The sequence below is a fragment of the Quercus robur genome, chromosome 10, assembly GCF_932294415.1.
Source record: "Quercus robur chromosome 10, dhQueRobu3.1, whole genome shotgun sequence".
In the NCBI taxonomy this organism is placed as follows: Eukaryota; Viridiplantae; Streptophyta; class Magnoliopsida; order Fagales; family Fagaceae; genus Quercus; species Quercus robur.
In genome coordinates this window covers 6,560,233-6,587,532 of record NC_065543.1, presented here as the reverse complement: position 1 = coordinate 6,587,532, position 27,300 = coordinate 6,560,233, and the positions used below count along the sequence as shown (strand labels likewise).

General features: G+C 31.6%; 2 long non-coding RNA genes across 2 annotated transcripts; one reads left to right on the top strand and one right to left on the bottom strand.

The window, feature by feature from the left end:
* The first annotated feature begins 8,720 nt into the window (after positions 1-8,720).
* On the top strand, positions 8,721-11,298 carry LOC126702213 (uncharacterized). Its single transcript, XR_007647683.1, has 5 exons — positions 8,721-9,077; positions 9,194-9,285; positions 9,444-9,509; positions 9,602-9,743; positions 10,714-11,298. It is a non-coding gene; the product is annotated as an uncharacterized LOC126702213 (long non-coding RNA).
* Positions 11,299-24,257: 12,959 nt separating this feature from the next.
* On the bottom strand, positions 24,258-26,414 carry LOC126702211 (uncharacterized). The gene is made up of 3 exons (XR_007647682.1): positions 26,055-26,414; positions 25,888-25,949; positions 24,258-24,761 (listed from the first exon to the last, which is right to left on the bottom strand). It is a non-coding gene; the product is annotated as an uncharacterized LOC126702211 (long non-coding RNA).
* Between the last annotated feature and the right edge of the window lie 886 nt (positions 26,415-27,300).

Genomic DNA, 27,300 nt, shown 5'->3' with positions numbered 1-27,300 from the left:
CGATCAAATTTGGAATCAAAACTTTGCTTAAAAACTGAAAAAGCCTTTCCTGAAGCGATTTTTCTGGAGATACTGAATTCATCTCTTTTTCTCTACCTTGCCAATTGATTGCAGATCTTTCAGGAAGAGCTCTCTGCAAAAATAATTAACAGGGTTAGATGGATCAATTTCTTGACGAGAAGATAATTCTGGAAAATTTTCGAACCCTTCAGAAGTCAGATGCTAGAAAGAGAGAGAAAGAGTAAAGTAACAAATTAGGTCAAAGATCAGCGTCCATCGCTTTGAAAAATACGACAAACAAAGCAATCCTGGGTGGAGTCTCAGAAAGCTGTGGGCCTCAAACATGGGTCCGGCCCACAACTTTTGTGAGAACCCGAGACTACGTGACTTTTATTACAGTATTACACTATTACCCATATAATAATAGTATTTATTTCTACCAAATCAATTACTGTTTCTTGTTCCATTTGTTTTTGATAGGTGAAAAGAGAAAGTTTATATACACAAAATATTTGATGACAAATTTTTTATTTATTGATGCGGTGGATGGTTAATGATATGTAAAAAAAATGATATTAGTATTAGACTCAGATATGAACCAATATAAACTTGTCAACTTAGCTTATATAAAAAATGTTTATAAAATTTTTTATATGTAGCATTGTTCATAGGGCTGTCCATCCAATCCGACAAACCGACCCACCCGAAGATTCCGACCGGATCCGACCCGAAAACCGGCCGATCCGATCAAGTCATCGGTCGACGGCGGGTCATTTGTTCCAAAAACCGACTCCAGCGGGTCGGTCTCGGTTTTCCTCCCAAAAACCCGAAAAAAACCTGATCCGACCGATATACTAAGAATTTCAAGCAAAAAAATTCCAGAATCCGGCAGAAATTTCCAGAATCCGGCGGGATTTTCCAGAATCCGACGCGATTTTCCAGATTCCGGCGAGATTTTCCAGATTCTGGCCTCAAATTTCCAAATTCCGACTTCAAATTTTCAGATTCTGGCAACAAATTTTCATATTTTGGCGACTTATCAAGTAGATCTAGTGATATTTCGTCCAAATCTAGTGAAATCTCACCGGATCTAGCGAGATCTCACCAGATTCGGATAGATCTCCGCCGGATTTGTCGTTTTTTCGCCTGAAATCAACTATTTTGATTGGATTTTTCACCGTGGACAGTTCTGACCGAACCGACCGTGTTTCCGGCGCAAAACCGACCAAGCCGATCCGACTCCCTCGTCGGTCGGCGGTGGATCAAGATTTTCTCAACCCGATTCTATCGGATCGGTCTCGGGTTGGGCACAAACCCGACCCAGACCGACCCGTGGACACCCCTAATTGTTCATGGAAAAAAACTAAAAATGGTTGTTTGCCATGTGGCAATAGTTAGTCAATGCCAATTTTATATGAATGGAAAACTCCACCACATGTCAAATATTGGAAGCTCAAAACATGTCAAATGGTAGAGTTTAGTATATGCTTCTCTTTTAAAAGTGTCCATTTTATGTTCTCCCTACTTAATAATTTTGTTTCACATGTGTATGTTTGTTTCTCAAAAAAAAAAAAAAAAAAAAAAAAAAAAAAGGAAGAAGAAGAAGAAGAAGAAGAAGGAACAAGAACAAGAACAAGAAATCCTCAACTAATAATTTTTTTCCGCACATATATTCTTTGTACTTATAACCTCAATTTTTGTTAGTGGATTCTTCAAGAAGTGGAGAGTTTGGAACTTTGTAGACCTATTTATATATATATATATATATATATATTTATTTATTTATTTATTTATCACATATTGGGTTTGTCTCCTATCGTGTCCATATTGCACGTGTCAAATTAATTTTTCACTCCAATAAACTCTGGATTAACGATGTGGAACCTTAATTGAATCTTGCATAAATTGAATTAATTAATTAGCTTGGGTAATTAGTTAATTTAATTGGGGTAAAAAATAACCCAAAAAAAAAAATGACATTCTTGCTTATAGTTCCTTTAGCAACAATAAAAACAAAACAAAAAATCAACAAATCATGGGTTGGATGCATGGTGTGCTAGTTACTCCAATCTATTTCGTACCTAAATTATACTTTAATTAATTTTCTATTTGCCAACAAAAAACCGATAAAACACAAAAGAAAATTTAATAATAAACGCAATGAAACATATGGAAAATAATTATGCTAATATGTTAGTCAAAATAATTATATATTCGTGAGCTCATGAAGTTTTTGTTTCTCTAATGGATAAGTTTTATCTATCAAGGACTTCATATTGAAAAGAGAGGTTACCCCAATTTTATAATCTTGATACTATGAAAAATTCTCTTCCAAAATTTTCAAAATTTCATAGAAACAAATTAAGTTTCCTATAATTAGTTTGCAAAATAAGGCACACTAGGTACGAAGGAAAGAGAAAAATATTAAAATAAAAATGAAATTGATATATGATAAAAATATTTGTATATTTATTTCATGAAAATGATATTTGTATTATTGAGTAGGCATGAACCATGCCTATTTATATAAATCACTATATCATGCAATTTTCGTAATTGCATATAGTATGATCAAATCACTATACTGCTCTTATAAATGCATATAGTAGGATCAGATCACTACACTACTTTTATTGTATTTTTATTTTAAACACACTAAAGATTACAAATTTTATAGAAGAAAAAATAATGAGATATTGGAGGAAACTAATAACAATTTAGTAATATTTTTTATTGGGATTGACCTCCATAAATTAGAAGAACTAAATTTTATCTCCTTATAAGCCCAATAGAGTGTTGAGAATTAAGAAGAAAGTTCAAGGTGGAAGGATGAGGGAAGTGGATCCTGAAGTTTAAGGGAATAGAGTGACGAAAGTACATGTAGTCGAAGTGGGGATGGAGATAAAGGAAAAAGTGGATGCATAGGTGGAGTGGAAATGGTGAGGGAAATATGGACAAAGGGAGACACAAAGATAAACACATGATTGGTGACTTAGAAAGCAAAAGAGAACAGAGAAACAAGGAACTAAAGGATAATGCAAATGGTTAATAAATTCCTTGTTGTCATTGTCCAATCAACTACTATTCTAATTTCCATCCATTTCATTGGAAAATCATCTCGGAATGTTGGAAAATAAATAGATAGAGTTAGAAAGATCTCACAAAACAACTTTAATTTGCCTGAAATTTTTAGTGAGGCCCAAGAGAGATAGAAACTAGCTTAAGTCCAATCCAAGCCCAACTCCAACCCTTAACCCATTATCTTACAAGCTATCGCTTAAGATGTGCAATGGTTTATAAACCTATATGATAACTCATCTCTAACCAATATGGGACACAAGCATAGTTTGAGAGTTTGAAACACACATACTCCAACAAATTATGTCTATACATGGTGAACAATGAAGAATTTATGAAGGAGATAATGTGGAATTTATGAATGTGAGCAAAGCTTGTTCACTATTTTTCCAATTGATGAATTCTAGATTAGCTTCAGTGGTGAATCTATCTGAGTTATCCTTTAGAAATTGATCAAGTACTTCGCCTGAATCATCAAGAAACTTTATTATGGAATAGGCTTCTAAGATCATCATGATTTGATGCCTCCATACCAGTAATTGTTGGGGTCCAATTTCACTGTCATCATGCTTGCCACATTGGACAAAAGTAACAATAAAAAATTCACTACAGGATTCGGAACCATTGTAGTAGAAGTAGAAGAATAAGTGCCAGCACTTGAAGTAAAAGCCATTGATGAAGGCTTTGATACCATGCAAAGAAATATAGATTAAGCAAGAATGAATAGAATTGTAGAGAATTGTTTTGACTGAATATGATTTCATTGATAATTCATTATATGATGTATGAATACAATGCTTATATAGATATTTTGTAGACCGTAATCTCCTCTGACGCCTAATATAACAAAATATCAACCTTTCACTCTAACCAATACCCTCCTGACATGCGTAGAATTGCCATAACAAAATTTCTTACTAACGGGCCAACAGCTAACACTAAGTTACATGTAGTTTATTTGATTTTAATCTCTTCCTCTCTTTACTACATGTCATTTTGGTCAGACTTAAATTTGTAGTAGCTTGATCTTTTGAACTTGTCTTCACATACCCTTCAATCAGAAGGGGTAAAACACCCATAACTTTGACAGATTGAATGAGGAATCGAGGAGAAGGAAGAGCCTTGGTGAAAATATCAGCTGGCTGATCAGGGGTAGAGATAAAATTAACAACCAAATCTCTATTTTTTAGCTCCTTTTCTCAATTAGGAAAGGCATACCATGTGTTTCTTTTAGTTTCTTTATATAATGGCATCTTTGCTTCACATGTTACACGCTAGTGAGTAAAAGTAGTAGGAGACATAATTTTCTTTAGGGTAAAATTTGTTACACACTGAAGTGCCCTTTTCTTTGTGCATTTTAGTATATGACCTATATGCTAAAATATGGGATGAATTTTGTCATGTGATGCAATATAGTCCGGCATGTTAAGCAATACGAACTAAACATGGGTCACTCAATCTGGTTTGGTTCGTGACTTCGTGGTATGAGATTGAGAACTAGTATGATATCGAATCACAGCATTTATTGTTTATTTTGAAACAGCATCTCAACTTCCAACTCTTTTTTGTTTTTTTTTTTTGTTTTTTATTCACTTCTCAGATTTGTTAGACTACACAATTTCTCTGAAATTTGTCGCTTAAATCTGCCAAAATTCAATTTACTAGAAATCATTAATATGTATATGTTCATATCAAACAGAGTGTTTCCAGAAAAAAATGTCATTATATAAAGAAACTGAAAGAAAAGAAAACCTACAAGCATAAAAAAAGCAGAAATTCTATTAAGTTCCTTATAGCTGCCACAGTGTCGTTTAAGACTATTGTTTTTTGTTTTTGTTTTTTTTTGGCTACATAATGGTAGGGAAGGGAATTGAAACCTGGCCATCTATGGATCATTGGCTGATCCTCATGGTAACCAGAGAGCTGCAGAGTAGACGACTATTGCTAGCGCTGAAACCATGGAAGCCACGCTAATTTTCCCAGAAAATCTTTTAACCCTTGGCTTGTGCTTGTGTAGATCAACTGGGAAGTGAAGCATCCCACAGGTTGGAGCCTAAAAATATAAGATAGAGTGCCAGTAGGTCTCTGAAGAAGAGTGGAACTGGTATTACGTCCACGTTTTCATATGGAAGAAGTGCAGAAATCGCAAGTACCATGTAGGAGATCCAAGAGATTGAATTCATGAGGCATAAGGTAATGGATTTTGGACGCATAACTTTCTTTGAATGGTATTATAGGCTCAGCATGACATGGATCTATAAATCGGCCTTTTCTTTAATGTCTGGTGCTGAATCTGGACAGCCAATTAGAGGCAGAAGCTTACAATTAACTGGGCTTTGGTTCTGCTGAATCATTTGGTGCAGTAATGTCGAAAGATGTATAATTACACAATAACATTAACATACAATTAACGCTGAATGTTTGCGATTTTTGAGCCTTGGTGTTGTAGATGTGTTTTATGTTTGTGGTTGTTTGTTTTATGTTTGTGGTTGTTTTGTTACAAAGTAAGGCATTGAATTTCTTACACAGGTTGGATATAACAACTACATGCTTGCCTTTGTTATATGTAGAATTTATATTATTAAGATCTTAATCTACTTATATATATGTAGATTTTATATTATTAAGATCTTAATCTACTTATGGCTGCTTTAAATATGCTCATAAGCTATTTTGCTGGGTTTCTTTTTTTTTTGGGGGGGGGCCTTTAATCAGTGCCTTTTGCTTATGTCTCTATTTATCAATTATCATCACTAGCATCTTCTGAATGCTTGGTTAATAATGTTTGTATCCCACAGTGCTGCTCCATAATTACTTGCCTTGCTGTCGGAACTGAATGATGCAATTGAACAGCTTGAATGAAAAGTGATTTCACTTCAAAGCATGGTATTATCTTTTCTTTCTTTGACTGTCTTGAGCCAGCTCCCACTGACTCCATTGTTTTAGGCCCTTACATGGAAGGGGAGATCTCAAACGCTGAGAAATCTTCTAGATCCCAACATGTTCGGCTTGACAATTGAAATATTTTAAGGACTAAGATAACGATTTTAAATGTGGCATTTTTTATATTTAAAGTATATTTAATTTTTTATATTTAAAATGAATTCTTCTTACTTTTTTGAGATATAAAATTACTAATTAAGTTTTTTTTTTTTTTTGGGTATAATTCACTAAATTTTCTTGTGACATGATTGATTTTAACTTTTAAGTAAGATTTTATTAATTTTATTTTTGAAAAATTAACATTTGCAAAAGCAATTGTAATAGCTCATTCTGGATCCCCCCCCCCCCCCCCAGCGCACCTGTTCCATCAGAGGAACAGTGACTCATCTCCCTCAACATGGCTTTAGTTCTTGATGAAATTTGGTATTTAAGAAATCAAGTTCTACACAAAAGATGCCGAGCTGACGTCAAGATCAATATCAAATGTTCTCCTCTCCAAGCTGAAGCCTCTGTCCTCCTTTGGGCTGTACAGTCAGCAACTCGGGAAAACTGGACACAAGTCATTTTCGAAGGGGACTGCAAAATCTGCTATGATTCTCTGTCCAAACCGACAACATCCCTCGCAATCTATAGAATAACAACACCATTTAATCCCTTGCAAAAACGTTTTAAGTGGCAGCTTAATGTTGTCACTATTGTTCCTAACTACCTGCGAGGGCATAAAAGTTCTCATAAATAAATTTTACCGACGCCATTACTTGTCTTTAAAAAGTATGTTGTTAATTTGAAATTTACAAATAACTAATTACGAGTGTATAAAAGTTCTCACAAATAGTTGTTAATAACAACTGCTTCCTCTCACTAGAAGTAAGTCGTCGACTTTTCTTGTCATTTAGTAACATATTTGTGAATGTGGATTTCTTTTAGTAACGACAATGGATTGCTCTCGTAAATTATCTATTAGTGAAGGTATGGTTGCAAAATCCCTTTTGGCAACAAAAGTTAATGTGATGGCCTTGGAGGGTTATATGCTCTCACTATAACTTTTTGCAAAGATATTTGACCTTTTGCGAGGGCATGTAGGAACAAAGTTGTAGCACTATAAAACTGATTTCTTTTATAGAATTAATACACATGCAGTAACAAAGTTCTAGCACCATGAAAATTACTTCTTTAATAGAATTAATTTTGAGAGAGAGATGGTCATACCCGATTGAGACGTACAGTCGATGAAGGTAAAGGCACGAATGAGATTAGCTATAGCTGAAAAATGTTGCAGATGTCAAGGCTAGGCTCTTAATGTATAAATTTTGAGCTAATGATCCCCTACAAGGCTACAATATTAATATGTCACTAATTTAGATCCTCCAGTAGGTGTGAATTAATTTGGGGGAACCAATATAAAAAAGAGGATGTATCCAATTACCCAAATATCCCACACAAAATCGATTGGAAGAGTACTACCCATGTCAGCTTTGGTTTGCCTTTCCTGCCAGTAGTAAAAAAATATATGTATACATTAAGAGTTTTACTAAACACATTCGAATCCCTAGCACATAGTTAGATATATAGTACAAAGACAGATCCTTTGGTCTTTTTGGTAGAAGAAGACAGAACCTTTAGTCAAAAAATTGTGCTTTTTAAAAAAAAAAAAAAATTTTTAATTTTTATTTTTATAAATAGTTATCGAATAGAATATCAACTTCTGGAGTTTCTTGAAATTTCCACTCAGTAATTAATACAAACATTTTAAAGGCCCTGTCAAACTTTTTTTTTTTTTGGGTGGTGCAATTGTCAAATATATATATATATATATATATATATATATAAGCAACTGTGTTTTCAGGGTCAGTGAAATATATAGGCAGATGTCTAGGCTTAGGTTGCAATGAAGCGCATATTCGTAGTAAAGCAAACCACAAGCATTAATTACCCAAAAAAAAGAAAAGAAACCATAAGCATTTGAGGGGTTCTGAATCTTATAAGGATTGTAGTACTGTAGCTAAATCCTTAACTCCATCTTTGGTTTATTATATTATATAATTATTAATTTAATGACGAAAAAGAAAAGAAAAGTCATACCTAGGGTCCCTCTGGTAGGATTTGGAGCAAACTTTAATATCGAATCTGTTAAAAAATTGAAAGCAAACCAACTTGATTAACACTAACACGAACAAGAAGTAAAGAAAAATGAAAAAATGAAAACACAAATGAGAGAGCGATAGAGAGAGAAAATACCTGGCCAGCGGCTAAAAGAGATGGTCCGCGGTAGGGGTTCTACAGGTTCAGCGTGTGCGAGAGAGATCGAGAGAGATGGGAATCATGAGACTTCAAATCTGTTACGTTAGGTGTTTTTATTATTATTTATATTTTGAATTTCATGAGTTATTGTGACGAAAAAATATATCTATTGTGACATTAGTTTGTCACAATAGGCCATCCGAGAGCTTATGTTGCCTTCGTTGAAACACAATATTGGGATAACTATTGTGTTTCATCACAATAAAGTTTTATAAGTTCCCAATAAGTTTTTTTTTTGGTGGGAACATAATAATTTATGAATTGACAAAATTGCCCAAGCTAATAAATTTTATTTTACTCATATATATATATATATATAAAACCGAAACCTTTAAAGCTCCCACAATTTTCCACATCATCATTATTTTCTTTTTTTATTTATTAAAGTTTAATTTTTTTTAAGAGAACAACCCGACTATTCTTTTTCTCTCCCGACTCCCCTCCTAATGCAGGAGAACTCCTCTCTCTTTAAATCTCTAACCTTCCCCAAAATCCTCAACCTCACGCACGCAGTCTCTTTTATTTAAAAAAAAAAAAAAAAATCCTAATGCTAATGCAGAAAGAGACCTAATGCAGAAGCATTCCCTCTCTCACTCTAAATCTCTAACCTCTATGGGCTATGGCGTTCCTGCTACAACGTTTTCAAAGATATTGATTGGACTGGCTCAATATATTCAGATAATGGTCAGGATCGATAGCCCTCATGGACTGGCTCGAATCCCCTAATGCCCACATCTTCAAGATCAATGTCCCAGGTAACACCTGACTCTCTAATTTCATTTGGGTATTAAGCAAAATTGAATAATTTTTGTTTTTTGATTTATAGATAGTTTGACTAAATTACACCCTTACGTTCTGTAATTTTTAATAGAGAATAGTTGATTGGCTTGCTGAAAACTTTAAGATAGATGAAGGAGCGAATTGATAATGCAATTATGTAAGCCTCTATTGAAAAAATTAGCGGTAAATTTTTTTTTCCCTTTCATTTATATGCTTATTTTTGTATGTTCTCAAACTTATATAATTTCATTTGGGTATTAAGCAAAATTGAATAATTTTTGCTTTCTGATTTATAGATAGTTTGACTAAATTACACCCTTACGTTTTGTAATTTTTAATAGAGAATAGTTGATTGGCTTGCTGAAAACTTTAAGATAGATGAAGGAGCGAGTCGATAATGCAATTATGTAAGCCTCTATTGAAAAAATTAGTGGTAAATTTTTTTTTCCCTTTCATTTATATGCTTATTTTTGTATGTTCTCAAACTTATATTTGATAGTTTGGCATGGATAAAGATCACAACAAGGCGTTAGCAGAAGAGTTGCTCCTTTTCAAGAATGGCTTCATTATGGGCACAGCTGATTCCTTCGATATTTGACATTTTTTTAGTGAAGTTATTGAAAATTTTCAAACCTAAACAGGTAATTATTTTAATTCACTATATTTATTTCTTTATTAAAATAGGTTGGCCATGATTCTCAGATTGTGGCTTTAGTTTCTGTAACCATATGAATCTTAAAATGAGTAATAAAAATCATGTTGTTCTAACTTTGGTTAAATAAAGAATAAAATTCAACTGCATTAGCTTCCCATCCTACTTAATAGAGTATATTTATGTATAGAATGTGAACTATGATACTAGCAAGTAACATGATTTAAAGGTATTAATTTTAATGGTAAGAATAATACATTGCTAAAGATCAACAAGTAACATGATTTAAAGGCATTAAAACCAAAGATTATAGCGACATGACCAAGCATCCTTTTTCCTGTCTATTCTTTTTAGTAGAATCTTGGGAAACATCATAGAAGATCAAATTCTACATGGGCTTTAAAGAATAGTTAGTGATTTTTTACTTTAATTTTAGGATTTTCCCCTTACTAGATATCTTTATTTGTTAGTGGGAGTGAAATTGTGGTTTTTAGGTCAAATTTGGCACTTTGGTTTACTAATATTTTTAAATTGTATTCTTTTAATTCAAAACTTTCGAATAAGGTTCTAGATACATAATAGATTTTTGGGTGTCAATGTCAGTTAGTTACTGTTTTGTTATATTAGATGTTACCCATAAGATAATTATACACAAGCTATGAGTTTTCTATCTTTGAAAGACTGAATCTCCATCAAAACATATAGAGGCTTAAAAAGTAAAATTTTATTTTAAATTTGGGGGTTTAATAGGATATAGTTTTTGGTATTTTGATCAGTTGGATTTGATTTAGGTGATTGGGTTAGATTTTGTTTTAATTAAGGTTTTGATTTAGAACTATTCCTCATCTGCTATGATTTTAAAAGGTTGTTTATTCATTTGAATGAAATTGTTGCCTCTTTTTGGTTGTTTAATTGTTTTGATAATGATTGAGTTTGTTTCTTTGTTTGGTGTTTTCAAGTTCACAAAGCAGTTTTTTTAGGCTATTATTAGATCGACCTCAACCTTGGACTCATGATTTGAGCTTTTTCACAAAGATAGTGCTCAGTGAAGGTGTTACACGCTAAGTCGAAACATAATGATTTGATGGCCCCTGGTGAGTGCAAAAGTTTGAGTTTTTTTATCACAAAGTCATTATCTTTTTCAATAATTTTTTTATTATTTTAATGATTTAATTTAAAAGATATTTCATTAAACAACTTCATTTTAATAAATTGGGTATTTTTAGTGTTTTAGAAGGTTCAGAAGTGGTGGAGAAAGTAGAGCAGCCTTAAGTTGCACATTGTTATGGTGGATATTAGACTATTGTCCTTATTAGTTTATGTAGTTCGATATTTGGTTCCTTATGATTTGAAGAGTGAAGAAGGTTGTGTATGGCCTTGCAAAAGATGGGTATGTGCAAAGTGATTTCTTAGCTTAAGGTTTCTGTCGATGACTTGATATGAGAATAATTTGTGCTTGACATATTGTTCTTTGTAACTTTTGTTGCTTTTACTGTAAGTGAATGGACAGGTACCTAGGGTCGTATTTTAAAGTTTTATTTGAAGTCTTCTGTATATGTGTTGTTGTAGTTTAAACTTGGTATTTGAATTGTTAAATTGTTAATTCACAGTTTCATTGTTCATCTCTTAATCATGAATAATAATATTGTTATTTGCAACCATCATAATTTGGTATCAATGATGTGACCATTTCAAATGTTTTTCTTTAGAGTTTAGATAGAGTCTATTTTATGATTAAAAAAATTTATAATTAAAAGACTTGAAATTAAATTTTTTTTAAAAACAAATTATTGGATATGTTGGATCTTAAATTACTTCTATTAGACTCCATCCTTTATGGCATCATTAAAAAGAAAACTCATATAGATAGGTATTAGGATATTATTTGGAACTATCATAATGAACTAACGTATTATACATGATACGAAGCTAACTATAACATTCTATGCTATAAAATAAAAATTCGGCCTATGGTTATCTTCACTTTTAGTTAAAATAGAAACTCTATTAACTAAGTTTTAAGAAATTTAAAATTTTATTTCAAAAAATTTCCCAAACATTAGATTTTATTTTAATTATTTTTTTGATAGGTTATTTTAATTATTTTAATCATCTATCATAATAATTTTATATATTGTAAAATAATATTGAGACAAACAAATTTAATTTTGTGTAGCATTTAAAGAAATGAAATCATTTTGAGTTCAAGCCTAAGGTAGACTTGGCTGTGTATGAAAATGGAGGAGTGTCTTGATTTGGTTGGATGAAAGTTTTTGATTTAGTTGAGTGAATTTTTTTTGTATTGCTGATTTTTTTTTTTTTTTTTTTTTTTGTTTAAATAGTAATATTGCCACAATAGTTTGATGATTTAGGGACGATCTTATATTGGGGACTTTTTAGCTCTCAATAATTGAAATTAGAGAAATGTTTAAACCTGAACATGTTAACATTTAATTTAAAACAATCCCGTGCATCGCACGGGTTAGCGACTAGTGAGAATAAAAAGCCAAGAAACCTCTAAAATACCCCAAAATAACTCAAATGAACAAAATATACTTGGAACAACGAAAATGACTAAAATGCACTCTACAATAAGTCGTAGGTGCAGTTCAAAAATCTGCAATTCATTAAAAATAATAAAACACTCACATTAGATTAAATATTGGTATTATTAATTAATTATTATTATATTGGTTCTCATTCATGCTTTCAAACATCATTTTATTATCTACCATTATTAACTTTTTATCTTGATAATTGTTATTTTTTATTTTTTATTTTGTATTTTTGTGAAATTGTTCTGAAGGGAAGGGTTTTTATGAAAGAGTAAGACTTAGGAACATTATTTAGGTACTGCTCTTTCGGTTATTCTCTAAAGATTCTGCTATGTAAATTTTTTCTTAAGAGATAGAATTATGGAAGTGTATTTTTTTAATTAAGTAACCACATAGCTGAATCTTAATAGAGGAACTTATGGAACAACACATAAAATACTGTACTTAAGTCTTGTCTTTTATGAAATTAAAAGAAAACCTTAAAAGAAAAAAACCCGCATAACAATAACATAGCTTAATAAACAAGCAGAAATACCCGCTTGGAAAAAAAGAAAAATAGAAATGCGTACATATATATAAACCATTTGTTAAATATTTTTGTGAAATTTCTGTGATGGAAGAGTTTTTGATGAAATTAAAAGAAAACCATAAAAGAAAAGAACCCACATAACATAGCTTAATAGTTAAACAAGCAGAAATACCGGCTTGAAAAAAAAAAAAAAAAAAAAAAAAAAAAAAAAAACAGAGAAGTGCCATAGTAATCATTCTAGGATTTCATTTTTCTAATAATTAAAAAAAATAAAAATAAAAACCTATAACCCAATATGATGTTCATGATCTATGTGGAGCAGGCCCTAAAAAGATTGAGCTGCGGCGTACAGGAATATTTTACTAGTATCACACGCTATATTTAAGTATCAGCCTTACTAGCATTACTAGTGCTGTCAACATGCGAAATCTACCATCCTTGTGTTGGACCTTCCGGGAAATCAAGCTGTAAGTAATCACCAACAGGTTGATGACCAAAAATATAAGATACAGCTTCGGTGGATCAACTAATACTCTTCCATCCATGCCTCGAAGCATATAAAACGCAGCCACGGAGTGTAGGATTGCGTCCACGAACCCTAAAGTATAGGATTTTTGAGGGCTTTCTTGAAACGATAGTCTCGAAGAGTTAGAATCAGCCTTCATCATTAATTGTAGAACTTCTAAAGAAAAAACACTATTGTGTGCAACAAAATTATGTGTTAGAGAACAAAATTGCAAACATCTTGTGATACTATGAAAAATCTTCCATGTCAAACAATATTAGATCAATCGTTTTTCTTGTTGATTGTATTTGTTAGAAAAACATAAAAGAAAATAGAGATATTACAAAGGTGGTAGCTCTCAATATCTCACAAAACCTAAAATTTTCTCTAGAACAAAGTACGGCTCATAAGTTAAAACCCTCAATATTTATTTATTTATTTTTTTTTTTTTTTTTTGTGCTGAAAATTAAAGACTCAACCATTAAAACAAAAAAGTTCCTCCCATGCATTAAAGCTTGTGTACAGTGAAAGTCAAATGCTACATCCCTAATATGAAAGCATGAATATTGATATTTACATGCTATAACAAAATCAAAGAAAAGAAAGCCACTTGTGTCAATTATATATAGTGGAAAACAAGATCAAGTTTTCAACCAACAAAAACAAAGGAAGATGGCACTGAAACCAAGTATATAGAGGTCAAAGCATATCAATACAATTATTCAAATACATGTGCGGCTAGAAGTTCAATGAAAAATTCCAGAGATGGTTTTCATATAAAAATTGCGGATAGAGAGAAAGAAATTCACCTGTTGGTACGGCAAAGTCGTCCTTCTTTGAACTTAATTCAAGTCGGTGCCAGTCTTTTTTTTATAGGGCTGGTCAAGGAATTTAATTCTTACTAATGTAGTTAAGATTAGTATCTCTTCAAATTAAGATTAGTATCTCTAGGAAAAGAGTTTATCTGAAGGAGGAGATAGGGCGTTGCAAGTTACTTATTGTACTTGTAAAATTAAATAATAAATTGAGCGTAAATAGGAATCTCACTAATGCAAAACAACTTTTCAAGTTTTAACCTAATTGGTAAAGTTTACTGAGCAAGGAGAGATATATCCTAGCCTCAATAATTTTTAGCATCTTGTATTTGTTTTTTTTTTTTTTTTAAATATATTTATTTATTAAAATTAAAAGTTTTAGGAGTTTGGCTTTCAACGAAAATAAATCCCTCCCCCCGCCCCCCCCCCCCCCAAAAAAAACCTTTTAAGGAATTATAAAAAAAAAAAAAAAAAAAAAAAAAAAAAAAAAAAAAACTAGTGTCACATAAAAAATAATAATGTGTTATACAAATATTACAAAAGCCTAGTCATATAGTCAAATTCATTATTTTTATTATGAAAATAATACATGACAATTCTTTAGTGGTGGTGGTGGATGTTTGTGCTGTGTTGGGTGTGGATTGCTATGTCTGGCTACCAAGAAACTCTTAGGAAATTTGGGAAGTTTGTGTGGATATAGTATTTTATTGTAGTAGATATATTATTTTATTATGATATTTATATTATTTTATTGTGTTGAAAGCTAAAGTAGATCCACTACTGCAACATCATGTGAGTAGGTAAAATAGATAAAGTAATTTTTTGTGGTTCCAAATAGCTATATTTTTTAGCTTTATTGCTGTGGATGCTCTAATTCAATTCTTTTAAGATATGTGGCAGAAGAGAATCCATTGTCAAATCCAAATTAGGTAGAATTAGTATGAATGATAAAATACTGTTCAAGGAATTTTAGGCTCTGTCAAGTTACTTTCAACAAGGCACTTTTTGGATTATGTGTTCAATATGCTTAGTTTTCATAATTTTCTTGATTACTTAAATATTTTTTTCTTTAATTTATTATTTTAGTATTTAGTTGATTTTTTAGACAAGAAAGAACGCAAAGTCAGATTAGATGTCATAAAAAAAATTGAGTTTTTGAAGAGATTTTGTTCTATAAGTAAGTTTTATGAGAGATTGATTGGAATAATAGTTTTCTAAAATAATTCTTGAAATTGGCTTTTTCTTCAATATTTGTGGGTCAAATAATGGTTATTTATGCTTACCATTTAATGTATTGTACAATTTTAATTGTTAGTGGCAAATGATTTTTTTCTAAATTTAAATTTAAATGTGTAAGAGGTTAAAAGTTTCAATAAAGAAAATCATATCTAATAATTAATAAATAAGCTAAAAACATATTACAATTTAGTTATATTTAACAAAATGTAAAAAATTTCGTTAATCTTTTCAAGCAAATAACAAACTTATAAAAAAAATTATAAGTTTTTTTGAGAGATTGATCACAATGGTAGTTTTTAAAAATAATTATTCATTTGTGTTTATGCACTCATGCTCTTTGAGTTTCATACTAGCTATTTTATTTTGGTTCTAGAAATTGGGCCCCTCAAGAATATAGCTTTGTCTCCATCTTGGTACATATGTTTTTTTTTTTTTTTTTTTTTTTTGAAACTTTGGTACATATGTTGAAATCCTATCATAGCTACATATAAATAATGATAATAATAAGAATAAGAATAATAAAAATAAACATGGAGGTTATTTTACAACAAACACATGCCACCTCTTCATTATTTCCCATGGGTCATGGCCTACGTTATGGGCTTTGGTCCAATATTGTCTATATTTGTACGGTTTGATGGGTTTTCTTACGATAGTCAATCCCTGCGTTTCGCAATGTGTCTCTGGATGGCCTTCATTCATTATGGGCTATACATTATGGGCTTTGGTCCATTAAATAAATGATGGTCCTTGATCCCATTGAATTTTTTTTTATTATTTTATTTTATTTTATTTTATTTTTTTATTGTGTACAAAACTAAACCTCAAGATTTCGAGACTTGCCCACTTTTTAAACTCAAAATAGTAAACTAATAATAAAGTGCCACCTCATATTTTAGTGACAAATTGCAAATTTATGTGTCATGAAAGAATTTATAGGGCTGGTCAAGGAATTTAGTGACAAATTACAAATTCACCTGGAGCCATCAAAGTCTTCTTTTATAGGGTTGGTCAAGGAATTTAATTCCTACTAGAAAGTTATATAGTTAAGACTAGTATGTATAGGAAAAGAGTTTATCTGAAGGAGAAAATAGCGTTGCAAGTTCCTTGTTTTACTTGTAGAATTAAACTGTTAAAAGTCTAAAGAGCGGAAGTTGTGAAGGATACAACTCCTACCAATTCCGGATAATAAATGGAGTAAATAAGAATCTCACTAAAACAAAATACATTAAATGTGGAGAGTCATGTGAGTTTCAATTAACAAAACTAGTAAAAAAATTTATCATTATAAATATGGATAGAGCTATCTATTAAGGTCAATCTAGAAAATTAAGTTTTTGAAAAGATTTTTGAGAGATTGATTGGAATAATTGTTTCTTGAAATAATCCTTGATATTGGATTTTTCTTCGATACTTGTGGGTCAAATAATGGTTATGCATACTTAAGATATAGTGTATTGTACAAGTTTGTTAGTATTGTTAATGGTAAATGAATTTATTTTTTTCGAAATTTAAATTTAAATGTGTAAGAGGTTAAAAGTTTCAATAAAGTAAAACATATCTATTAATTAATGAATAAGAAAAAAATATATTTCAGATACCATATGAATACTTAATTTAAATTTAATTATATATAAAACATATCTCAAATTATGATAATAAAAAAAATATCTCAAATCAAGAATTATTATATAATTTTAATTTAGTTATATTCAAATATATATACACACAAAAATAAGATTTCGCTAATATTTTCAAGAAAATTAACAAATATATACAAAAATAATTATTCATTGGTGTTTTCAAAGTTCAAATGCATATATAATTTTGTTTGAGCATGCATGTATATGCGGACTAGCGATTTTATTGGTTTTGGAAGTTTGAGCATGCGTGTATATGTTGTAATCATATCATATCCGCATATAATAATAACTAGGCTTATCACACACACTTTACACATGAGATGAAGCCTTTTTTTCTTTTAGTTTAGTATCATAATGTTTAAAAGTGAGAAAGTGATAGTGTCATAATTCTTATGATCTTTCTCTATACATGCATTGGAATTCAAATAGGAGAAGACAAACAAGATATCTTGTTAGAAGTAGTATACAAGAAGATAGACAATAATAACTAGCCTCTGAGCACACGCTCACGTGCGTGCTCAAAGGCTCTTCTTTTTTTTAGGTAAGGGTTAATTTAGAGTATCCATTATAATTTTGGATCAATACATTTTTCAATTATAAAAATACCTAGGGGTGTGATGAAAATTTATTTCACCACACACAATACTCATCACACCCTTAGTTTTTTTTTTTTTTTTTTTTTTTTTTTTGGAAAATGTAGTGATCCAAAATTATAATGGATACTTTAAATTAACCCTTACCAAAAAAAAAAAAAAAAAAAAAAGCCTCTGAGCATGCGCATAACCAATAAATCATTTATCCAAGTTAATTTTTGTTAACTATAAATATCAATTGGAATGATATTACCAATATTCTACCATAATGCACATTGAAAAACATAATAGTAAAAGTTTGGGTTGATTTGCAACCAAATACAGTGAGCAAATCAGATATGTAAAGCATTATCTTTCAAACACTCAGATTTACTACAAAAATCAAGTGAAAATGTAATGACCTAATGGACCAATCAGAGGCAAGAGCAACTGAAGTTAGTTATTTTCATTAATGTTTAGAAAATTTTTCATACCTATTTATAATGCCATCAATGAACAGAAGCAACAATTAAACGTGAAAAGTTGTAACTTTTTAAATTTTCTAGGTTCTAACCACAAAATACAAATATAATCCCAAAGATATTGGGAGTGAAAATTTTATCTTGTACAGGAATGAAAAAGTAAAAGAAAGAGTTTGTGAGAGAGAAAGAAAGAGATGTGATATTGGTTGCAAATTGCTATCTTTGATCATAGCCTTTCCACCAAACCAAATGAAATTCATCATTGAAAACCACTGAAAGAGAATCAAATAAACACCAACCTCATATCAAAGAAGAAAGTGAATAATTAAATTAATTTTTTCTTTTTGAAAGTTACCAACCTAGATTGGAGATGTAAGCCCCATAAGTATATTTGTAAGTGGTTCTTTGTATAGAAAGAGAAATAGATGTCCATATAAAACAAAAAAGAAATAGATCAATGTGTGTGGGGTTGGTGACTTTTTTATGGGATAAATCTTCAATTTGCGGAAGTTATCCTTGAGTAGTTTTGGTTAATTTTAAATTTTAAATTTCAATTAATTAAGAATGGTGAGACATGTGATGATAACGGGGTGAAAAGGGAAAAAAAAAAAAAAAAAAAAAACATATAAGATAAATGGATTAGTGGGAGAGAAGAGAGGAAACGTGTGTTATTTAACTTGTTTTTCTAATTTTGTTTTAAAGAAAAAAAAATGCTAGGTTGTTTAGAAGTGGTAGTGTTCCTATTTTGTTGGAAATATTTTTTCAAATTAATCTAAAATTTAGGAGTTTTAAATTAGTAATTTTACATGTCTAACCCTATTATTTAAGATTTACAAACAGGTAAATTTGAGGATATTTTAACTATCGAAATTAAGGAATCTAAACAAGGAAAACCCCTTAAATAGTAACTAGCTTCTAAGCACGCGCTCATGCGCGTGCTCAGAGGCTTTTCTATTTTTTGAGTAAGGGTTAATTTAGAGCATTTATTATAATTTGAAATTACTACATTTTCCAATTACAAAAAAAACTTAGAGGTGCGATGAGTATTATGTACGGTGAAATAATTTTTCATCAAACACGTGCTCAAAGGCTAATTATTATTGAAATATGTTCATTTTCTATTTATTTTCATAACATCAATTTGCAAAAAAAATCATTTTTACTCACGTGCATCCCTCATGTTTTTTAAAGCATGCTAAAATACTCTTTTCTTTTTTTGGTCTTTAAAGCATTTATATCAGCTCAAGTATATGACATCACTGTGAATGATTCTAGTCCAGAGACTCCAGTCCCCATTTAAATTCACACGATAATATAAATGACACATGAGCCTACGTTTAGTAACAACATAACCAAAAACGCAAATTTGCCATCAAAATTCAATACCCCACTGCCTAAAAAACCAATTAAGCTTTATAAATCAATAAATAAATGAACTCAGGCAATTATGGAATATAACAAATTCTCAATATTGTAAAGCTTACCAAAAGATAGTAATGCCATTTCATGAACCGATAGTATATCCACCGGAGAGGAACAAAAATTATATATTATAAGCAATACACATTGGGAATATCTTGGGGTCCTGACATAGAAATATCAACAAAAAGAGAATCACATAAGCAATTGGTGTATTTAAAGCTCTCTATGAATCAAAACAATTCTACTTACTCGCTCCCAATAAATAACAAAACGCGCCAAAAGCAAGCACCCCCAAAAGATGTGTCACTTACACATCAAAACACAAATTACAGTAATATATTAAGATCCGATCCATATATTAATACATCCAATTAATTATTTTAAATAATAATAATAAAAAGCTTGAAAAACAAAAAGACCACCTTGTTAATGAACCTTGGAGAGGATCTCCTTCATCTGATCCGCTTGTTTCGACAACAACTCTTTTGTTTGAGCCACTTTCTACCAAAAAAAAAAAACCCATATCGTAAAAACGAATGAAATTCACAATCCAACATTCAAAGATAATAAATTTCACAGATTAACAACCATAGAGTACCTTAGACCGGTCCACTATCTTCTGCTTCACCTTTTGAAACGAATCTTCATTCATGTACTCCATAGTCTCTCCGTTGCTCGACATTCTTTTGTTGAAAAAAAAAAACTGTGTTTTTAATTTTTATTTTGAAAATTTAATTTATAAGTGAATAAGTTAATTTGAAAATTAATAGGAGAGTGGTTCTATTTTTTAGGCAATGTTTTAGTGGTCTTGTTTTGTAGCAAAAAAAAAAATGTGTTTTTATTTTGAAATTTTAATTTATAAGTGAGGCTTTTTTTTAGTGGTTTTATTTTGTAGCAAAAAAAAAAGTGTTTTTATTTTATGTATATAATTTTTATTTTGAAAATTTAATTTATAAGTGGACAAATTAATTTGAAAATCAACAGGAGAGTGACCCTATTTTTTAGGCAATGTTTTAGTGGAAGTTAGAGTTGCATTTTTACCAAATTATCCTTTCGTTTTGTCTCTACTTAAATATAGGGGTGTAAGGGCATTTTTGAACTAAAAAAATGAGAAATCCAAATAAGGAAAACCCCTTAAATAATAGTATAGATATAGATAATAATTAAAAAAAAAAATGGAGGATTATTTTACAACAAACACGTGCCATCTCTTCAATATTTCCCATGGGTCATGGCCAACAATACATTATTGGCTTTGGTCCAATATCGTCTACACTTGCGCGGTTTGATGGATTTTCTCATGATAGTCACTCCCTGGGTTTCGCAATGTCTCTTTGGATGGCTTTCATACATTATGGGTCAGGGTTATACAAGTTATAAAAAAGGGGTCCAGTTCTGTTTAGCAATGAAGGCTGTTGTAATGGGGTCCATTAAATAAGTGATGCGTCTTGACTCCGATTGTAAATTTTATTTTTATTTTTACTTTTTGTGGTGTATAAAAACTAAACGCCAATATTTCGACACTTGCCCAATTTCCAAACTCAAAATAGAATAATAAAAGGCCACTCAAATTTTAGTGGCAAATTACAAATTTTTGTGTCATGAAATTAATTATATCAAATGGTGTCATGTGTCTTTCAAGTTTTTTTTTTTTGAGAAAACATGTGTCTTTCAAGTTAACATATTATGTTGGCAAATTAAAAATTGCCACATCATTTGTGCCCCAAGATAGAGATAATTCTCCATTAAATTGGTATGATAATAGTTGATAGTTATATTTATTAAAAAAAATAAAAATACAAACAATTATCAACAAGCAACAAGACTTAGTGAGATTTTCTGATAAGTTATATATGGAAGACTTTGCTGCAGCAAGAGGTGAATTGTTAGACTACACAATTCCTCTGGAATTTGTAGGTACAGTTGATATCTACTGAAATTCAATTTACTAATAATTGTTAAAATATGAGATTAAATTCAATAAGAATGTGATATAAAATCTAAATTTTACCATTCCAATCTCAACATGCTACATCATCAATTTATCATATTATATATTAAAAAATATATACAATTATACTCAATCAATTCTAATACTCATTGAAAAATTCAATTTAAATATGAGTTTAGTGAGGTATTATTATGTGTTGTAAGATATATTGAATTTTAGATAAAAAATTGACGTGACAATCTATTATTAAATTGTGTAAAATATAAGTTTTACACCCCTTCCTTACTAAATTCAAACTCTTAAATTATATACACATGTTCACATAAAACAGAGTGTTTCATTCAAAAATGCTATTTTGTAAGGAAAGTAGAAAATCCATTGAAAACTGGACCTAACAACAGATCATTTGTAACCAGAAGTGGCGCTGTGGAAGCCTATTACTAGTACTGAAAACGAGGAAGCCATTGCAATAATCCAGAAAAAATATTTCAACGCTTGACTTGTGCTTGTGTTTGATCATCAGGGAACTTGCGAACAAGGTGGAGACTATAAACACATGAACAAGGATCAGTCGGATTCTGAACAAGAGTGGAACTAGCCTTCCGTCTTGGGCTTAATGTAATGGATACAAAGTCAGGCTTCATCCTTAATCTCTTGCCATCTAACAGGTTTGCCCAGCACTAGGGCTAACTTATGTTATATACGAAATAATCCCATGTGGTGCACATTAAGGTGCTCCCTTATTCAAGCCAAATCTAAAAATATTAGATGGAATTTTTAAACCAGCAATTGTACTCTCCCATTCACTTTTTTACATTAATTTTTTCACATTCACTTACATGTTTTAAGATGTAAGCGAATGTGGACATTCTTGCTTCAATTGTGAATACTTATATAAATTAAATAATGGATTTAATCGAGTGTGAGAGGAAATTTTCCCTTTTAATATGGTTAAACATTAAAAAATATATATGGTAAAAGCAGACATACTTTTTCGGTTCTCAACAAAACAAATACTACGATAATTTGCATTTTCTTTTTCTAATTTTGTTTTGCAACTACCACGAAGGAATTGTATTCTAATTTACTTAACCCATAGAGAATTCCCATATGGAAAGCTTGCCCGCACATACCCACAAGGGCCACAACTAGCACATATGTGTTTACTTGGTGAGTTAGAGCATTAGCATCAGAAGATGTTAATGTCATATCTAAGAGTATTTTAGCATAAATGCACCAAATAACCACTGCATCAGAGAATGCTATAAGGAAATATTGCAAAAATATTTAGAATTGTGCTACAGTACAATTCTAAAGGTAGAATAGTACTGTAGCACAATTGTAAAAGTTATATTATTTTTCTATTCCCCTCTTTTCTGACTCTCTCTCTCCCTTTGTTTCTCTTTTCATTCCTCTCTCCCCAACGGCTCTCTCACCACAACGGCTTCTCTCTCTCATCACGTCTCTCTCTCACCACAACGGCTTCTCTCTCTCATCACGTCTCTCTCTCACGGTGGGCTTCTCTGGCGTGGGTTGTGGGTCCGGCGTGGAGGTGAGACTGGGAAGTCAGATCGGCGTGGTATGGTGGCAATTTCTGGGTATTTTTGGTTTGCAGCGGCGATTTCTGGGTATTTCTGATTTGCAGCGGCGAGGTCGATTTGTAGCTGGGTTTGTGTAAATTTTGACTTGATTTTTTTTTTTGTGGGTCATCTTGTGGATTTGGAATTTGCTATTGGTTTGATTTGATTTTGGGATGGATTTTTTTTTTGTGGGTTCATGGTGGTGGTGTTGGGGGTTGCCGTGGTGGTGGTGGTGGTGGTGGAAGGGGGTGGGGTTTTTATTATGGGTCATATGTGGGTTTGCGGTGGTGAAGGTGGGGGGTTGTCGTGGTGATGGTGGTGGCCATGGGTTTCGGGGCTGAGGTTTCTGGGGTTGCCGTGGGGTGGTGGCGTGGTGGAAGGGGGTGGGGCTTTTCTTATGGGTCATATGGGTTCATGGTGGTGAAGGTGGGGGGTTGCCGTGGTGATGGTGGTGGCCATGGCTTTCGGGGCTGAGATTTCTGGGGTTGCCGTGGGGTGGTGGAAGGGTGTGGGGTTTTTATTATGGGTCATGTGGGTTCATGGTGGTGAAGGTGGGGGGTTGCCGTGGTGATGGTGGTGGCCGGGTTACTGTGAGGTTTCTGGGTTGCTGTGAGGTTTCTGTGAGGTTTCTGGAAGAGAGTTGAAAATGAAAAAGAGGAGAAAGATGAGAGAGAAAAGATATAATTTTAATATATATTATTTTATTTTGTAAATATATTATTTTAATGAGTAGAAGAGGAAAATAGAAGTTTGGGATGTGGAGGTATTGTAAAATAGGATGTTATAATAATAAAGTGAGTTTTTAGAATTGTAAAATAGAATAGCATTAGCATTTTCCAATGCTAATGCTCGAGGGATTTGAGATGAAATTGCTATATTTGCTACTACATCTTGTTGTTTTTGAGCTTTGAGCAAAATGCAGGATCAAAATGATTTGTCCTAGTCTTACATCACCAAAGCATAGGTGGAAGTCAAGATAGTATGGCGATCCCAATTATTAGTTGCATCCAGCTCCACAAAGTAGGGCGATCCTAAACACCATTTTGTTATCTACCATTATCAAATTACTATATGGATAATTATGAAATTGTTCTGATCAAAGAGTTTTTGATGAAATTGAAATAAAACCACAAAACAAAGAACCCAGATAACATAACATAGCTTAATAAACAAGCATATATACAAGCTCATAGGTTAAAGAAAGGCAGAAATTCCATATATAGGAACCATTCTAAGAATTTTTTTTTTTTCCTTATAAATAATTAAAAAAAGAAAAAGAAAAACCATGTTCATTATAACCTAGCAAGACACAGGAGTATTACAATTACTTGTGTTAACATGGAGAACGCGGTAACAATACTCAATGCTCTTACATCCTTTGGCATTGGCTCGGGCGTGTGTTCGATGATCACCGCACGAAAGAAACCCACAGCGAACCCTATGTAAATTAGTAACATACAATAGTATGTTGGTTGGTCTTTGAAGAGGACTGGAACTAGTAACCCGTCCGGAAGAAAAAACAAAAATGAAATAATTAACAGTGAAAAGACGCAGTTGAAGTAAATGATTGTTCTCCTGAAGGGGCTTGAGGAATCAGAATTCGGAAGCTCATCGTTGATTGAAATGGGAAGAATGTTTTCTTGAGGCGACGGTCCTGTAAACATTTTGAGAGAGCCGAATATGTCTTACAAGAAGACAAACCTGTATATAAAAACTGCAGAGGAAAACAAATTAATGAATATAATTCGCATGGAAATTGAAAATTTTATCTATTAAACAATAAATCCACCAAATGGAGACTTATGCATGCACATAAATAATAATTTATAATTCTGCCAAATACAATCTACTAAAAAATATTGTATTAATTCTTTTCTTGTTTCTCCTAAATAGGAATGGAGTCAGAACTTGGAGTTAGAGGTAGAAGTATAAACAAAAAAACAGCATCTTCTTTAGGAAAATATTCAAGCCACGACTTAAAGCAATTATATTCATACCAATAACCTTGAAATCTTTAATCCTTTTTAGATTTTTAAAAACTTTTAAAACGAGGCTGATATGAACCCAACTTAATGTAATATCGCCGAATCTCATTTTGTTGATTAACGTGATAAGTATATATTTGCCTATGCCATCCGGGATCACATTGTAATTGCAACAAACTCATATCAACATTTTGAAATTTTTTTTGAGAATTTTCCTCAATAGTGATGTTGAGATTTTCCTCAACTAGTTTATCAGAATTTTCCCTAATTGTAATGTCGAGATTTTCCTCAATTGGGACATCAGTATTTTCCTTAACATTAGTGCTTGGTAATGTTGCACCACTAGTATTAGCTTCTAAATCATTTGAAACTTTTCTTTTAAAAAAATCAAATATAGTAATTGATTTTTTCATAATCTACAAATAAAATATAATTTGAAATTATCATATCATTATATGGCCAATAATCTATAATCAATACACAATAGACAACCACCATATAAACACTCAACAATTAACCAATAAATTTTAAACATACAAAAAATCTCTTTAATTACTTACCCAAAAAAAAACATCTTTTTAATTTTTTAAAAGACAGCAAACCACTACCACAAAACTACATCAAAAGCATATATGCAATATATAGGTGTTGAGCCGTGTTGCACTGTTGCCAGTGTTGTACTGTTGCGTCACTTGCGTGTTTTGTTTGTTTATGCTTTTCATTAAACACATCAAACAAAGGGAGAGAGGACTGCTGGACTCAGTGGACTGGACAGCTTTTTATATATAAAAAAATATAACTTTTGTCGTTGATTAAATAGAGAAAGATGAGTCCAGAGTCACAGTGCAAGTTTACCTCTTTGTCTCTGGTTCTTTCTTTCACTCTTTCTCTTTAGTCTCTGTCTCTCTTCAAATTCTCTTCACAATTTAATCCAACAATTAGAGATTCAAATATGAGAGGGACTGAGGGAGGATACAATATTCTCATCCAAAAAAATAAAAGAGATTGGATATAAAAATTACCAGGCTTGTTCTGACAGGGGCAGGGCGGTCTGCGGTGGACTGGTGGTGGCTGGTGGCGTCAGGCGTGGTGTGCTACTGTGCTTGTCTGCCTTTGCTTCTGGTGCTTGCTGCTGCCCAACCCCTCAGTCTGCGTTCTGCCTTTAATTAGGTTTAATTTTTTTTTTTGAGAGTGGCTTAGAAATTCCCTTCTTTTTCCCTTTTATTACGTGTGTCTTGCCATTGGGTGTTTTAATCGGCTTTGATTATTATTATTATTTTTTTTTTGGCTTGTGTTTGTTTTGAGTGTTGTTTCGGCTTAATTTTTGCTAATGCGCTATTTTTTTTTTTTTTTCGTTTTTAAAAATATTAATAATATTGTTGAAGGAGTAAAGTGTAATTTTATTAAAATAAATTGCTAAAAATAATATATTATATACATACTAAAATTTTTTTTAAAAAAAATCTGAGTGGGGCTACTGTCCCCCACGTCTAAGCACAACTCCGTCCCTGCTCCTAAGCACGCAAGTCTCACAAAAATAAAATTAAAAAAATACTAAGCACATGCACTTATTAAATATATATATATATATATATATATTAAAAAAATACCACTTTTCCAGGTTTCCTTAATCCCAACAAAGAAAATTTGTGCCCGAAAATATATTTCTATTGCCAAGAACTAAAAACCAAAACTAAAATCAGAATTATACGCAAAAAATCTAGCCAGAAATCGAGGGTTTAAACCAACACTTACAAAGCAAACCAATTACAACAAAGAAAAAAAGAAAAAAAAGAAAGAAAAAGATGAACAAATTAAACCTTCAAGTTTCATAAAGAAAAAGAAATACTTACTGGGTAGGGAGAGAGGGAGAGAGAGAGATTTGTATGACTTAGACTAGGGCAGTTGGGCTGGTTATATAAGAGTGCGAAGGCGATTTGTCCTTTCCATGAATCTACTTGTGCACGAAACCAACTCCAAGTATGACTTGGAGTCCTAAGTCCTAACACATTCCAACAACAGAAAATAAAGAATTTTTGGAATTATATATGTTATACTAATTAACCTCTTCAATTATTTTCACCGCAACTCTATCTTTCAAACTCCCTCTCGGATTAAACACGCGCAATTTTACGACTCTTATGAATACACAAACAGGTTAAAAAAAAAAAAAAAAAAAAATAATCCAAGAAAAAAATTCAATAAATAGAAACATATATATTTTTTGAGAAACAAACCAATATGATGAACTCAAAGGAAAGTTGAAAA